The sequence below is a fragment of the Melanerpes formicivorus genome, unplaced genomic scaffold (assembly GCF_026170545.1).
Source record: "Melanerpes formicivorus ecotype bairdi unplaced genomic scaffold, bMelFor1.0.p_v2 SCAF_108, whole genome shotgun sequence".
NCBI classification, from domain to species: domain Eukaryota; kingdom Metazoa; phylum Chordata; class Aves; order Piciformes; family Picidae; genus Melanerpes; species Melanerpes formicivorus.
The window spans coordinates 788,028-804,327 of NW_027142460.1; the positions used below are offsets into that span (position 1 = coordinate 788,028).

The window sequence follows — 16,300 nt, forward strand, 5'->3', positions numbered from 1 at the left end:
TTCAGTTAGGATAACCTTTTGTTTTCCTTTTCACACCCAAGAGTCAATTATTTATATTTTTTCTGCTGGAAGTCTGCAGCTTAACTTTAAAGGCATGGCCTAAAACTGCCACACCATGCAACAACTGCTCTGGAGCCTGAGCAAAGCCAGGTTCCTCTGCAAGCCACGAGGAGCCTGGGCTTGCTGTGGCCAGCTGCAGAAACAGGTGGTGGAACCACACCTCGAGAAGCCCCTCTGCAGAACCAGTTATTTCACTTCCTCTTTATCATTCTTGTTCTGCTTCGGTGCTCAGCTTTCAACCACCTCTTCCTGGCTGAGCCCGTGGGCCAGCTGCAGCTGGTGGGCCTGCTGGTGGCACCCATGCAGCCCAAGGTGCTACACGGCCTGCAGCCCCCTCCCACAGATCCCTGGGCTATCCAAGGTGCGTGAGTTGTAGTATCCTGGAATGGCTTGGGGTGAGAAAGCACCTTACAGGTCACCTAGTTCCAGCCCCCCTGGGCAGGGACACCTTCCACCAGGTTGCTCAATGCCCTGTCTGACCTGGGTTTGGACACTGCCAGGGTTGGACCCTTGGTTATGTGAGCTGTGTTTATGCAGGCTTGTGGTGGTTTGAGCCTTCACTGGGATTTAGGAGCTCAGATGGGGGCAAGGCTGAGAATCCCTCCCCCCCTCCCCCCCCCCCCCCCCCCCCTTCTTTCCCAATTGAGAGAAAAAGAAAGGGAAGGAGCAAATCCACCCAGAAATAGTTTGGAGTCGGTTTGGGAGGAGAGAGGTAGAAGTTTTCTTTAAGATATATATATATATATATATATATATATATAGAGAGAGAGAGAGAGAGAGAGAGAGATAAAACACAATAACAGGAAGGGTTCACAAGAGTAAGGAACAGGGATGAATGGGGAAAATACACACACACAGAACCAGTCCTTCAAAGTGCTTTGGAGAGGTGTGGATGTAGAAGGGAGGAGGAGCAGCCCTGACCACGTGGCAGAGAAGCAGGGAGCCAGCAGCAGTCCTCTTGTCCAGGCAAGGCAGGACCAAAAGAGAGCAAAGGGCTGCAGTCTCTTCCTTTCTATAGGCTTGCTGGACAGGGAGGGGGAGTGGAACAGACTCAGTTTCCCAGGGGGATAACCCCCTCCAGGGAGGGCAAAGCTCTCACAAGCCCTCCCCTCCCTCCCCCACCCTGCTTTCAGGATGGGCATAACCCATCCCAATGCTCTCCAAGTCCCTGAAAGGAGGTTGCAGTGAGGTGGGGTTTGGTCTCTTCTCCCTAGCATCAGGGGGATAAAAGGAGAGGAAATGGCCTGAAATTGTGCCAGGGGAGGGTTGGGTTGGAGATTAGGAGTGATTTCTTCACTGCAGGAGTGGTCAGGGATTGGCAGAGGCTGCCCAGGGAGGTGGTGGAGTCCCCATGCCTGGAGCAGTTCAAGAAATGTGTGGCTGTGGCACTTGGGGACATGGTTTGATGGCTGTGGTGGGGTTGGGTTGAAGGTTGGACTTGGATGATCATAGAGAGCTTTCCCAACTGAAATAATTCAATGATTCTAGGCACACCCTGCCAGAGCTGTCTACAGCATGAGGTACAGGTTGGTGGGAAGGCTGATGAACACCAGCGCTGCAAGAGGGAAGAAAAAGGTCATTAGTCCTGGTGCCAGAGGACAAGAATGGGAGCTGCAGGGAAAAGTTTGTGCTGGATGGGGGTCTGAATGCAAGAATTAAACCCCCCTGAATGCAATGAATAAAAGACAGCATAGAAAAGGGCTTCAGAAGGTTTCCTTCAAAGTCTGCTGGCACAGTGAGGAACCACCCTGCAGGCACAGAAAGATGACCGAGAGGCATCTTGTAAGGACCGAGTGAGGTGGCCCTTGTACCACTGTCTCTGTTACAAAGGCCCAAGTGGGTTTTGCAGCCTCCAGGAGTGAGGACCAGGGCCTTGAGCTGCGTGAACTTGCTGATCCTTCTCCTGCCAGGACAGTGAGAAACATCCACCAAAGAGGATGAATATAAGAAAGAGAAGGAAGAAATGTTTTACACGGAGTGTGGTAAGACCCTGGCCCACGTTGCCCAGAGAGGTGGTAGAAGCCCAATCCCTGAAATCATTCCAGGTCAGTTGGTTTGAGGCTCTGAGCAGCCTGCTCTAGTTGTAGATGGGGTTGGACTAGAGGACCTTCAAAGGTTCCTTCCAACCCAAACCATTCTATGGCTCAGTTTTAGAGGATCATGTTATTGCTACCAGATGCCTTGGTGCTGTGATTGTTTGTTTCACTCCTCCTCTGCCAGGGGAGAAGAGGCAGGGTCCCATCGGGCTCGTTATGCCACAAGCCAGGAACAAAAAGCTGGTGCTGTGAGCTTGTGGCTGCTGCACACAACGGGGAAAGCCAGGGGGACAATGCAATGGCAGCACTCAGCAGGGCAAAGAGCAGCCACAGCACGTCAGCACCTCGCTGTCACATTGCTGTAATCACTGGGGCAAGCCTGAGCTGCACGGGGTTTGGATGGGGAACAATGCAGCAGCCCTGCTGATGTTTACAGGGTTCACCAGGGCAGCAAAATTGCCCACTGGAAAAAAATGTCTGAGTGGGTCATCAGGCTTGCTTTCACCGGGCAGTGAGCCATGGAGGCTTGGGGTAGAACTTTTGGTGCTCTTGGAGGTCTTTTCCAACCTCAGTGATTCTGTGGTCTCGCAGGAGCAGGCAGGCTGTTAGCAGCTTTAATTGCGAAGGCGTGTGCCTGCCGGCTTGCTAGGTCACAAAGGCAGAGAATCGTCGGAGGCAGGTGACCAGCAAACACAGCCAGGCAGGGACAAAGACCCTGGAGCAGCACCTGGGCTACCTGCGGGAGAGGAGTAAGGAGAATTGATTCCAGCTGCAGAGGATGAGCAGGTGAGAAGAGCCACAAGAGCTTAGCTCTGATGGGGAGTGGAAAATGATAGGATTGTGGAGGGGTTTGGGTTAGAGGGGGCCGATTTCAAGGCCATCCAGTCCAATCCCCCTACAGCCGGCAGGGACATCTGCAGCTGGAGCAGGTTGCTCACAGCCCCAAACAACCTGACCTGGAATGGGTCCAGGGATGGAGCTCCTACCATCCCTGCGGGCAACCTGGGTTACCCTCGGTGTAAAACATTTCCTTCCTCCAGAAGGTCTCCCCAGAGCCTCCTCTTCTCCGGGCTGCACAGCCCCAGCTGCCCCGGCCTGGCCTCGCCCAGAGGTGTGCTTTGCTGTGAGGGGCGGCTGCAGCCCGGGCCGGGCGGTGGAGGGCTCGGGAGCAGGGCAGCCAGCCGCCGGCGGGCCGGGCGGAGGCGCTGCGCAGCCCCCAGCCGGGGCCGGGCCGGGGGCGGTGGCCGTTCCCCCGCCCCGGGGCTGGCGCAGCGCAGCCTCCGGCTCCGCCCCGGGGAGCAGGGAGCGGAGCGAGGGCCACAGCGGCGGTTGGAGCGGGGGGGAAGGAGCCGAGAGCTGTGCCGAGCCAGCCGGGCAGGTGGGTGCGCTGCAGGGGGGGGCCGGGGCAGGAGCAGCTCTCCCTGGGGCCCCCCGGGGGTCGTGCTGGGGGCCGGGGCAGCTCCTGCGGGGGTCCGCTGGGGTGGCAGTCTGTGCCCCCCCGGGGTGGGTGGCTGGGGCAGAGGGGAGCCAGGTCCCCGCGGCTGGCAGCTGGGGTGCGTGTGCCCCTTCGAGCGGCGCCCGGTGGGTGAGGCTTGGTGTGAAGCCCGCAGAGCTCCCCTCCGGGGGCGGGGGAGCCGGGCGGCAGCGGTTCCCAGGGGCCGGAGGGCTTGTTGCTTGGAAGGTGCTTTCGGCAAGGCAGAATCTGCCTCACCTGCAGGCTGGCGAACCTGGGCAGTGCTGCTGTCTGGAGGGGCTGCTGGAATGGAGGTGAGATGCCTCTTCTAGCAATTCTATACCCCTGCTGGAACGACAGAAATCAGGTGCTGGCCCAGCCTGCTGTGTCTCTTCCCCTACCCTGCCCCCCCTTATCCTCTTAAGATCTCAGTTCGGAGCCTTCCAGCAGCTGGACTGGGTAGATGTTGTCTGTGAACGGTCTTGCAGAATCAGAGTTATCTTTGGTTGTTCAGAGCCTTTCAGCAGCTGAGTAGATGTTGGCTGCCTTGCAGTGTGGCTGCTAACAGAATATCTTCGCTTGAAAGAGATCTTCAAGATCAGCTAACAAATCTGGGGACTTGTTACCACCTGGGCTACCTTTCTGCCCCAGAGCAGAAGAGCTTTGCTCTCTCTGTGCTTCAATGGAAAATGGAACACTTCAGTACAGAGGGGAGGAGGGGAACAAAAAAAAAAGAGGGGATGGAAAACCCCCAGCCGTCCTGGAATCTACATTTGTTGGCTTCCTAAACGAGTTAAGCTAGTTCAGGATGAATTGTTCCTGTGTCTTGGAGCGGCTCTGGTGTTTCCATCTTGTGTGTGAGATGAGAGCTTGACTGGCTGTGCGAGGGAGGGACCCAGTGCCCTGCTGCAGTGCTCTCAGATGTGGTGGTGAGCAGAGCAGCTCCTGGAGGTGTTTGTGCTGCTGGCAGGAGGGGTTTGCAGGCACCTAACCTGTCCCGGTGCTAGCAAAGCCTCTTTGAACCCCGTCTCCCCTGCTGTGTGCTTCTGTGCAAGGGTGCTGGCTTGAAGTCTGCCATCAGTGACACATCCTCTCCATGGGAGACTTTTCCTTTTAACCTTCTCAGGCAGCTTGGGCCTGAGAAAAATCCCTGTCCTAGCCTGCTGCTGTGAAGCTTGCTTGCTGCAGGGGAGTCACCGAGCAGAGCTTGTGGGTAGGATCCCTCTGGTGGGCCACAACGTTCAAAATCTGAGCATCTAGAGGGAGGAACAGTCTTGGTGGAGTGCTGCTCTGTGCTGATGTCACAGAGGCTTATCTGGACAAACCAGCTGGAAAAGTGCTAAGTTATTCAGGCCTTAGGAAACTTGGTCAGGAGCACCAAGTGGGAAGGAGGTGTAAATGGGGGAGAAGGGCATTGGCAGTGCTGGCCCTGACCTGTTCTGTGGTGTCATTGCAGGGGGGGTGACAGGCCTGCTGGTGTCCCATCAGAGGACCTCTTGTGCAGCTGCAACTGGTGGTTTTCAATGATCATGCTTGTTTCTGGTCCCTTGGCTGGAGCAAGGGCTCCTGCACGTACAGCTGTGCTTGTTAAGTAATCCACAGGTGCTTGGGCACGTTGGGCTGGCACAGGGGTGGAAAGGACCTTTGCCAGCTACTCTGAAAGCCAATGTGTGGGTTTGGAGTCACCCGGGGAAGTGAGCAGCTTCTCATTCTTAAGGTCCTTTCATTTAACACCTCTCTCATAGAAGTATTTTGCTTCCAAAATAGTGGAGCTGCTCTGGGCCAGAATCCCTCCTGGGCTTCTCTGTCCTAGCCAAGAGCTCGGGGCACCCCTGGGATCACAGGCTCACAGGTTGTTAGGGGTTGGAAGGGACCTCCAAAGATCATCAAGTTCAACCCCCCCCTGCCAGAGCAGCACCATAGAATCCAGCACAGGTCACACAGGAACACATCCAGACAGGGCTGGGAAGGCTCCACAGAAGGAGACTCCACAACCTCTCTGGGCAGCCTGCTCCAGGCCTCTGGGACCCTCACAGTGGAGAAGTTCCTCCTCATGCTGAGCTGGAACCTCCTGGGCTGGAGTTTATATCCACTGCCCCTTGTTCTATCTCAGGGTGCAACTGAGCAGAGCCTGTCCCTGTCCCCTCCCTCCTGACCCCCAGCCCTCAGCTATTTATCTACATTGATTAATTCCCCTCTCAGCCTTCTCCTCTCCAGACTGAACAGCCCCAGGGCTCTCAGCCTCTCCTCCCCAGGCAGTGATGCAGTCCCTTCAGCATCCTTGGAGCCTCCCTTGGGCTCTCTCCAGCAGATCCCTGTCCCTCTTGACCTGGGGAGCCCAGAACTGGATGCAGTATTCCTGGTGAGGTCTCCCCAGGGCAGAGCAGAGGGGGAGAAGAACCTCCCTGGCTCTGCTGGCCACACTCCTCTGAATGCAGCCCAAGGATGACATCCCTGTCCCTTTGCTGCAGGGCAGGGATGGTTGGGTGAAGCCTTGCAGCATTCACTCAACTTCGTACCTGTGTGTGACAGAAATAGAGCAAGATGCAAGCTGGGTGCCTGGAGAAAGCTCTCCCCGTGGGAGATCTCCATCCTGCTGCAGAGAAGCTCCTCCCTTAAGAGGATTTAGCAGCTTTAATGATGCAGCTCATCTGGACACTCTTCATTCCTGTTATTGTCTCTATTTTAGTTCTTGAGGCCACAGGCAGGTGGAATGTGACCTACAGCTGTAAACTGGTGCTGGAAATGCTCTGTTCAGGCCTTCCCCCAACTCCATGGAGCCTTCCTACCCTGATCCATGGAGGTTTCCTGCTCATGCTCCCCAAGCTTGTCTCTGCCTCAAACTCCAGAAGGTACAGGGGGGGACTTGTGTGACATTCTTCATCTAACATGCAGAGGAGTGGATAGCAAGTTCTGCAAGGGACAGCAATGTGCCCTGAGGGCCAAGAGAGCCAAGGGGATCCTGGGGGGCAGCAAGAAAAGTGTGGCCAGCAGGGCTGGGGAGGTTCTGCTCCCCCTCTGCTCTGCTCTGCCCTGCTGAGACCACAACTGCAATCCTGTGTCCAGTTCTGGGCTCCCCAGGTCCAGAGAGAGAGAGACCTGCTGGAGAGAGTCCAAGGGAGAGCCAGGAGGATGCTTAGGGGACTTGAGCATTTCCCCTGTGGAGAGAGACTGAGAGCCCTGGGGCTGTTGAGTCTGGAGAATAGAAGGCTGAGAGGGATCTGATCAATGTCTATCAATAGCTGAGGGGTGGGTCATGAGTGGAAGAGACCAAGATCTGTTCATTGGTGCACAGCAATAAGCCAAAGGATCAGAGGAGACAACTTGACCAGAGAAGGTTTCAGCTCTACGTGAGGAGAAGCTTCTTTGGTGTGAGGGTGCCAGAGCCCTGGAGCAGGCTGCCCAGAGATATTGTGGAGTCTCCTGCTCTGGAGACTTTCCAACCCCACCTGGCTGCATTCCTGTGCACACTGCCCTGAGTGCTGCTGCTCTGGCAGGGGGCTTGGACTGGATCGTCTCTTGGAGTCCCTTCCAATCTCTAATGTACTCTGATACTGTGAGGAAAGGTTTTATCCCTGTCCTGCATCTCTTGCTCCTCATGTCACAGCTGTAAGGCAGCAGAGGTACCCTTTGGGAGTGCAGGCATTCACCCAGTAGATGTTTTAATGGGTGTGGGGCAAGGACCCTTCCATAGACCTCTGGTAACTACCAGCCCCACGCTGTTTCCCTGCTCAAACCGTGGTTCTGGGTGTGACAGCAGGAAGCCTGCAGCAGGGGCGAAGGTGCTACCACAGGGGCCTCAGGCTCTGTTACCATGCCCCACGCTATCTGAGGTGATAAATACTGCTCCACCTTTAATGTTGCTTCTCAGGTGGCAGCCACTTTCTTCCTGCTCTCCTCTTTATTTCTGCTCCCTGGTGAATGGGAGGTGCCAGCATGGGTCTGGCAGGGCTTGAGGTGTGTCTGGAGGAGGTGGCAACACTTCCAAGAGTCTGTGGAGGAGGAAATGGGAAAAGGTCTGAGGAGAAAACTGGTACAAGCTAGAACCCACCACATCTTTATGGTGAGGTGATTGCCCTGGAGCAGGCTGTCCAGAGAGGTTGTGGAGTCTCCTGGAGCCTTTCCAACCCCCCCCCCCGGATGTGTTCCTGTGTGAGCTGCCCTGGGTGCTTCTGCTCTGGCAGGGGGGTTGAGCTCTGCAGGTGCCTTCCAACCCCTAACATTCTCTGTCTGTGCCACCAGGGATGATTTGAGCCTCAGTTCTTGCACTTCTTTCTCAGTTTCCTCTTTGGAAAATCTCAGGTGTATCTAAATGAACTTTTCACTGCCAGGGCCTCTGCCCCTCATCCTGCAGGGCCTTGACTTCACTCCTCTGGCGTAGGAGCACCACATCTGTGTCTCCTCCTTAGAATCATAGACTTGATTTGGTTGGAAGAGACCTTTCAAGATCATTGAGTTCAACCCTTAACCCAGCACTGCTAGGTCACCACTGAACCATGGCCCTCAGCACCACACCTATGCTGCTTTTGAATACCTCCAGGGGTGGGGATTCCACCACTGCCCTGAGCAGCCTGTTCCAGGGCTTGACAAGCCTTTGGGGGGAAGAAATTGTTCCTCGTGTCCAACCCAAACCTCCCCTGGCACAATTTGAGGCTGTTTCTTTTTGTCCTGCTGCTTGTTCCTTGGGAGAAGCAGCTACGCCCTGCTTTGCTCTACCTTCCTTTCAGGGTGTTGTAGGGAATGAGAAGGTCTTCCTCCTTCTTTCCTGGCTTCATTTGTCTCTGAACATGGATCATGACATTCTGGGATGTGGAGTCCTGCCCTGTGGTTGTCAGGTGTGGTGGGCTGAGGAACAAACTTGGTTTTGCACCGCTGCTTGTGTCAGAGGAACGCGGAACTTCCCCCTGGAAAATGATTAACTTACAGGAGGGGAGGGCAGGGCAGCCTGAGCCACCTTCCCTAGGAGCTGTGCCACGAGCTGCAGTCCTCACCCAACCACCTCTGTCTCTACCTAGCTCCTCTGTGTTCTTAAAGAGGGAATGAAATGCAGGAAGGGCTCAAAACTTCTTGGCATGGCGAAAGGAATGGTGGGGGAGGCAGAGGCAGCACTGGCAGTCCCTAGAGGGGCAGTGGGCTGTGTCCCAGTCTGCCAAAAGCTCTTGGGGCTGGGACACACCAGGGCAGGTAATGGCTGACTGGAACCTGGACTTGGGGAGAAGGAAAACACCAGGAGCTGTGTGCTGGAGATGGCTTCAGTCACAGCTGGTGTGTGCTGATGGATTCGGAGCCAGCTGGGTTGCTGGAGGAAAGATCGAGGGGTCGCTGTGGGCAGCGCTGTGAGAGGGACTGCAGCAGGAAAGAACAAACCAGTATAGCCTGCTGGGATGGAAGAGGCTGGCAGCACAGTGCCTGTGTGTGTGTGTGTGTGCCCTCTGGGAGCAGCTGCAGGACGTGGGACAGCAGGCACAAACTGCAGCTGGGGAGGCTCTGCCTGAGCGCCAGGAGAACGTCTTTGGCGTGAGGGTGCCAGGTGGTTTGGGGGTCACCCGGAGAGAGGAGAGAGGGAAGGAGGCTGAGCTGAAGGCAGGTTTGGTCCTGTGGGAAGAGGCACAGGCATGGATTGTCTGGCTGATTGCTCCAGTTCTTTTATCTCCTTGCTGAAGCTTCAGAACTGGGACACCACCGTTTAAAAGCAAGTCAAATCAAAGTGTGCTGTGTCTACTTCATTTCTACCACTTGCTGCTGAGGTAAGTGGCCTGACTGTGCCTAAGGAGCTTGGCAGCTGGGTGCAACCAGCTCTCCTCTGCCACCAGGAGCACTGGTGGCATTCACAGCTGCTGCTGAGCTGCTGCTGTAGCTTCTCTGCAGCTGACAGGTAGCTAACAAAAGCGCTCTTCTCTCCCTCGCTGCAAAATGGTTCCTGGGCAGTAAGCAGCTCACTCATCCCTCCCAGGATGATGATAATCCCATAGCCCTGTGTACTGGAGAGGTGCTGATCTGGGACAAGCTCTGGACGTTAGGAGACTCAGCAGCCTGGAGATTTGAAGTTATGTAACAGAGTTCCCCTCACAGGGAAAAACAATTCTGCTTCAGGCAGAGGGAGGTGCAAGCAAAAGAAGGGATGAGCCACCAGAGCTGCTGACCTGCCCACAAGCTGGAGTCCAGCACTGCCCTTCCTCCCTTCTGCTGCTGCCATGGAGGCAGCTTGAAAGAGGTGAGAGAAGAGCTTGCTGGCAGAGGTTTCCTGAAGGTGCCAGAATGGGAGGAGTGGCTAAGAGGCTGTCGGTGCCGTGCTGCCATTCCGCCAGCCCTGGCCAGGCTGGAGAGGTGGGCAGAGAGGAGCCTCAGGAAGTTCAGCAAGGACAACTCTAGAGCAATGCTTGTGGGGAGGAATCACCTCCTGCAGCAGTACAGGTGAGGGGGACCTGCTGGAAGGCAGCTCTGCAGAGAAGGACCTGGGAGTGCTGGTGGACAAGTGCACCATGAGCCAGCACTGTGCTCTTGGGGACAAGATAGCCAATGGGTGCATGAAGAAGAGTGTGGCCAGCAAGTCAAGGGAGATTCTCCTCCCCCTTTACCCTAGTGAGGTCACATCCAGAGTATTGGATCCAGTTCTGGACTCTCCCCAGTTAAGGGAAGGGAACTACTGGAGAGAGTCTTTTGGAGGCTCCAAAGCTGCTGAGGGGCCTGGAGCATCTCTGTGAGGAGAAAAGGCTGAGAGCCCTGGGGCTGAGAGCCTGGAGAAGGGCAGCCCCAGAGGGGAGCTGAGCAATGCTCAGCAAGAGCTAAAGGGTGGGGGGCAAGAGGATGAGGCTGGGCTCTTCCAGTGGTGCCCAGGGACAGGACAAGGGGCAGTGGGCACAAACTGGGAATCCAGGAGGTTCCATCTGAATGTGAGGAGAAACTTCTTTGTTGTGAGGGTGCCTGGAGCAGGCTGCCCAGAGAGGTTGTGGAGTCTCCTTGTCTGGAGAGCTTCCAACCCCCCCTGGGCATTGTGCTCCTGGGCAAGCTGCTGTGGGTGCCCTGCTTTGGCAGGCGGTTGGACTGGATGGCCTCCAGAGGTCCCTGTCCATCCTTCACCATTCTGTGTTCCTGGTTTCATGCTTGTGGTGTGGTGCAAAGTGTCCTCTTGACCTCGGTGGAGCTGGTCATGTGCCTGCTGAGCGTGTCAGTGGGGAGTGAAGCTGCTAGGGATGAGTCAGTCTGGAGTGGCTTCTCTGGAAGGTCCTCAACTTCCCATTGTGCTTTACCGAGTCGACTCTGGCTCCCGTCCCCTCGCTCCCATTCCTCCCTGTCTTGTGATCATGGAGCTAGGCTCCCTCTTCATGCTCAGGCAGAGATCCAAAGTGTTGTGCTGGACATGGACTGAGGAGTCTGCTGACCTGCAAGCTGCCCAAGCAGAGACAGGAGTTCCTGTGCAGCATCTGTGTTGGATGCTCGAAGAAGCTGGGGCGTCCCAAGCAGGCAGCAGGGTTGTGCTCATCTTTGAAGCCTTTTCTGGGGAGGGAGGGAAAAACCCAAACCACACAAAACCCCAGCTGCATGCTTGTACTTTCCCAACAGTCTAAGGAACTGCTGGGCTCTTCTTTGCATTCAGGTCCCTTTCTAATGCAGGTTTGTGGTGACACTGCCTGTGGAATAACTAAAGCAGCCTTTGAGTCGTGCAGGGGATCTGCTCACTCCCCAGGGAAGCTCTTTTAATTAGAGGAGAGCTCTGCTTGGCAGCTGCTGTGCAGGCCAGTGCTGGATGGCTGTGGTGAGCCACGGGAAGCAAGGTTCAGCCTTTCTGCTCCCAAGGGATCTGCTGTACCTCCCTGGAGATGATGATGTGCAGGAGTTAGAGGGGAAGCTGTGGGTACAGTGGAGGCCCGCAGGGGCTGGGGGTGAGGAAGAGTGGAGCGGAGCCCTGTGGGGCAGGTCAGCTTTGTTAGTGAGCTCTAACCTCTCCATGAGACTTCTCCTGAGGGGTGGGAGGTGAAGCTTGATGTGAGGGGACCCTACAGCTCAAAGTTTCCTCTTGCCCCTGCTCCTGGGGGCAGATAGTGTGTGTGTGACTCATGGCTTCCTGGAACAAAAGTGAGGCGACCAAAATGCTCTCGCTGAAACTGTGTGGAAATGTCTCAGCGTCAAAAGTGGCGTGGAGCTGGGTGCTGCCTCCACAGAGGAGGCTGTTGCAAGGGAGGGCTGTTTTGAGGAGCAACAAACTGCTCTAATGCCCGAGTCCATGACCTCAAAGGCTCCTCTGAGCTGCTGCCGCAGTCCTGCTGGTGGGCTCGGAGCCTGGCTGCTTCCTGCATTTGTGCCCAGCCTGTGTCGCAGCTTCCGAGGTGGCCACGGTGGTTAGGGCTAAGGCTTGACCCTGTAGTATCACAGTCTCACAGTATCACTAAGGCTGGAAGAGACCTCAGAGATCATTGAGTCCAACCTGTCACCACAGACCTCATGACTAGACCATGGCACCAAGTGCCACATTCAGTCCCCTCTTCAACACCTCCAGGGATGGTGACTCCACCACCTCCCTGGGCAGCACATCACAATGGCTAACAACTCTCTCAGTGAAGAACTTTCTCCTCACCTCCAGCCTAAACCTCCCCTGGCACAGCTTGAGACTGTGTCCTCTTGTTCTGGTGCTGGTTGCCTGGGAGAAGAGACCAACCCCCACCTGGCTACAACCTCCCTTCAGGAAGTTGTAGAGAGCAATGAGGTCTCCCCTGAGCCTCCTCTTCTCCAGGCTAAGCAACCCCAGCTCCCTCAGCCTCTCCTCACAGGGCTGTGCTCCAAACCCCTCACCAACATGCAGGGAAGCAGTACTGCTTGAAGCAGTAGTGAAGCTGTAAGCTGCAGGCAGATGGGAGACCTCTTCCTAGCCCAGCTGTCAGCTGAGAGCAGGACCTGCCAGCCTGTGTGCAAGGAGATGGCCCTGCACTCGGTGTTGTCCTGTGGGAACCTAAACAGTTGCTCCTTGTTTGCCCAGAAGAGAGGCAGAGCCTCCCCCGAAGAGCAGTGTGAGCTGTGGCTGAGGGGATTGCAGTGGCACAACTCTTTTTTTTTTGGTGCATGGTTTGTAGTTTAGAGGCTTCTTTGCTTTCCAAAAAAAAACCTAAAATGAGTTGTTTCTGCTGCTTTACTCACACCTACACACCAGACTTCACATTCCAAGCTGCTATTAGGGTGCTGGCAGAGCGTGGCAGTGATCCAAACACCCTGTTCTGAGCAAAAGCCAAAAGCTTTTCTGTTTGTTTGGGGTTTTTTGCCCCTTGACTGGAGAAGTAGTAGCTTCCAGAACATGAAGAGGTGGTGAAGCAGCATGGTCATTGCTCTCTACAACTGCCTGAAAGGAGGTTGTAGGGAGGTTGGTGCCAGTCTCTCCTCACAGGGGATGAGTGATAGAACCAGAGGGAATGTGCTGCCCAGGGAGGTGGTGGAATCACCGTCCCTGGAGGTGTTCAAAAAGGGATTGGATGTGGCACTTGGAGCCAGGGTTTAGTTGTCAGGTGGTGCTGGGTGATAGGTTGGACTTGATGATCTCTGAGGTCTTTTCCAACCTTATTGATTCTATGATTCTGTGACCCTCAGGGTCACCAAGTCCAACTCAGAACTCTACTCTACAAGGGTCACCCCTAACCTATATCCCAAGCACCACATCCAAACCACCTTGAAACACAGCCAGGGTTGGGAGCTCCACCACCTCCCTGGGCAGCACATTTCACCCCCTGACCACTCTTGCCCTGAACAAAGTTTTTCTAATGTCCAGTCTAAACCTCTCCAGTGGCAGCTTGGTATTTGCCAGCCCACACAGTGGCCTTTGATTCTATGAATGGCCTGAAGCTGTGACTGGGGAGGTTTAGACTGGACAGTAAGGAAAAAAATTTCCCAGCAAGAGTGGTCAGGGATTGGAATGTGCTGCCCAGGGAGGTGGTGGAGTCCCCAAGCCTGGCTGTGTTTGAAGGTGGTTTGGATGTGATGCTTGGCCGTATGGGTTAGGGGTGACCCTTGGAGAGCAGGGTTCTGGGTTGGACTTGGTGATCCTGAGGGACTGTTCCAAGCTGACTGTTTCTGTGCTTCTGAGCAGGTCAGCAGCTGTGTTCCTGCTGGGATGGCTGATGGTTGTCCCCATGCCCACACTCTGAGTGGAGGGCCTGGGTGCTTCTGCTCCTGGCAGCGGTGGAGCAGGCGGTGGGGCCTTGCTGGGCTGGGTGTCAAGCTGCTGCTGCACTAAGGAGGAGTCAACCCAGGTCCTCAGGGCAGAAGGAGCCTCCTGTCACAGCCATGGCCTGCCTGGGTAGCAAGGGTGAGTCCCCTTGCTGTAACTTGATGTTGTTAGTGAGTTTGGCTTGATTAAAACTGGCTGAAGGGCTGAGCCCAGAGAGTGGTGGTGAATGGTGCCACAGCCAGCTGGCAGCCAGGCACCAGTGCTGTGCCCCAGGGATCAGTGCTGGGCCCCAGCCTGTTCAATATCTTCATTGATTATCTGGATGAGGGGATTGAGTCAGTCATCAGCAAATGTGCAGATGACAGCAAGCTGGGAGCAGATGTTGGTCAGTGAGAGGGCAGAAGGGCTCTGCAGAGGGACCTTGCCAGGCTGGGCAGATGGGCAGAGGCCAACAGGATGGCATTCAACAAGTCCAAGTGCCAGGGGCTGCACTTTGGCTACGGCAACCCCAGGCAGAGCTACAGGCTGGGGTCAGAGTGGCTGAGAGCTGCCAGAGAGGGACCTGGGGGTGCTGGTTGACAGCTGCCTGAACATGAGCCTGCAGTGTGCCCAGGTGGCCAAGAAGGCCAAGGGCATCCTGGCCTGCATCAGGAACAGTGTGGCCAGCAGGAGCAGGGAAGTCATTGTGCCCTGTGCTCAGCACTGGTTAGGCCACACCTTGAGTCCTGTGTCCAGTTCTGGGCTCCTCAGTTTAGGAAGGACATTGAGAGACTTGAAGGTGTCCAGAGAAGGGCAACAAGGCTGGGGAGGGGTCTGGAGCACAGCCCTGTGAGGAGAGGCTGAGGGAGCTGGGGTTGCTTAGCCTGGAGAAGAGGAGGCTCAGGGGAGACCTCATTGCTCTCTCCAACTCCCTGGAGGGAGGTTGTAGCCAGGTGGGGGTTGGTCTCTTCTCCCAGGCAGCCAGCACCAGAACAAGAGGACACAGTCTCAAGTTGTGCCAGGGGAGGTTTAGGCTGGAGGTTAGGAAGAAGTTCTACACAGAGAGAGTGATTGCCCATTGGGATGTGCTGCCTGGGGAGGTGTTGGAGTCCCCATCCCTGGAGGTGTTCAAGAGGGGATTGGATGTGGCACTTGGTGCCATGGTCTAGTCCTGAGGTCTGTGGTGACAGGCTGGACTCAATGATCTTTGAGGTCTCTTCCAACCTTGGTGATCCTGTGAGCCTGTGAAAACTGATAGAACTGATAGGAGGTAGGAGCAGCCATAGGACTGTTTAGGCTGGAAGAGACCCTTAAGGTCATGCAGTGCAGCTGCCACTAAACCATGGCCCTCAGTACCACATCTACACAGCTCTGAAACCCTTCCAGGGGTGGGGAGTCCCCCACTGCCCTGGGCAGCCTGGGCCAGGCCTTGCCTACCCTTTTGGGGAAGAGCTTTTTTCTGCTGGCCAACCTAAGCATCCCCTTGGGCAACTTGAGGCCATTTCCTCTCAAGAGAACCAAGTGGGGGGACAGAGGGAGTTAAGAAATAAATAACTCTTTTTAGTCTGGAGAGGAGAAGACTGAGAGGGGATTTAATCAATGTCTATCAATAGCTGAGGGCTGGGGGTCAGGAGGGAGGGGGCAGGCTCTGCTCAGTTGCACCCTGGGATAGGACAAGGGGCAGTGGATGGAGACTGCAGCACAGGAGGTTCCAGCTCAGCATGAGGAGGAACTTCTTCCCTGTGAGGCTGCCAGAGGCCTGGAGCAGGCTGCCCAGAGAGGTTGTGGAGTCTCCTTCTCTGGAGCCTTCCCAGCCCTGTCTGGATGTGTTCCTGTGTGACCTGTGCTGGATTCTCTGCTCTGGCAGGGGGGTTGGACTGGAAGACCTCTGGAGGTCCCTTCCAAGCCCTCAGATCCTGTGAGCCTGCCAGCTCCTGGATAACAGCTCTTTATTTTTAGAAGAAGTGTCTCTGGACTTCCCTCTCCCCCTCCTCATGCTTGCAGCATCTTTCCATTCCAGGCTCCTGAAATACTTGCACTCTAAATTTGGGAGACCCTTACAAGAAGGTGGAAAAGGCCACCCAGCCTCCCTTGAGTTGGGTTCAGCTGAGCCCCCTTCCAGACTGCTTCAGGCTCCAAGGAGGCCCCTCCTTTTCCCAAAGCTTTGCTGTCTGCACTGCCAAATTCCTGGGGAACTTATCCCATATGTCTGTTCCCCTTGGCTGGAAGCAGCCCTGCCTGTAACCTCCCTGCTGGGTGCTGGGAAGGGTGGGTTGATGGCTTTGCTGGGCTTTGTTTGGTGGTGTTTGGTGGCAGGGGGTGATCTTAACTGCAGGTGGCAGGTCTATAATTGAGGCATGTTCTCACATTGCTCTAATTAAGTTGCTCCAATTCAGTCTGCTGGCATTACCTGCCTGGCAATGTGGCAGTCAGCAGGGTGTTGCTGGCTGTGGCCTCCAGGACCATCTTCAGCAACAAGGAAAAGCCTTTCTTCCAGCTGGCTAAGCACTTTCTAGAGGCTTCCTTTGTTTTCCAGCTTTGTCTACTGGGATCACACAGTGATGGGGGTTGGAATGGAGCTCTGGGGATGATCTAGTCTAACCCTCTGCTAAAGCAGGG

The 16,300-nt window shown here is 55.6% G+C and overlaps 1 protein-coding gene across 3 annotated transcripts in view; it reads left to right on the forward strand.

Annotated features, from left to right (window-relative positions):
• Positions 1–2,712: 2,712 nt before the first annotated feature.
• CD82 (CD82 molecule) overlaps positions 2,713–16,300 on the forward strand; it is a 70,604-nt gene continuing 57,016 nt past the window's right edge. For 2 of the 3 annotated variants that reach the window (XM_068166843.1, XM_068166845.1), the window contains exon 1: positions 3,385–3,474. The gene's annotated coding sequence lies outside the window, so the exon portion shown is untranslated. Of the gene's footprint in view, positions 2,883–3,384; positions 3,475–16,300 lie in introns of those variants that run through there. The other variant, XM_068166844.1, reaches the window with a different exon arrangement.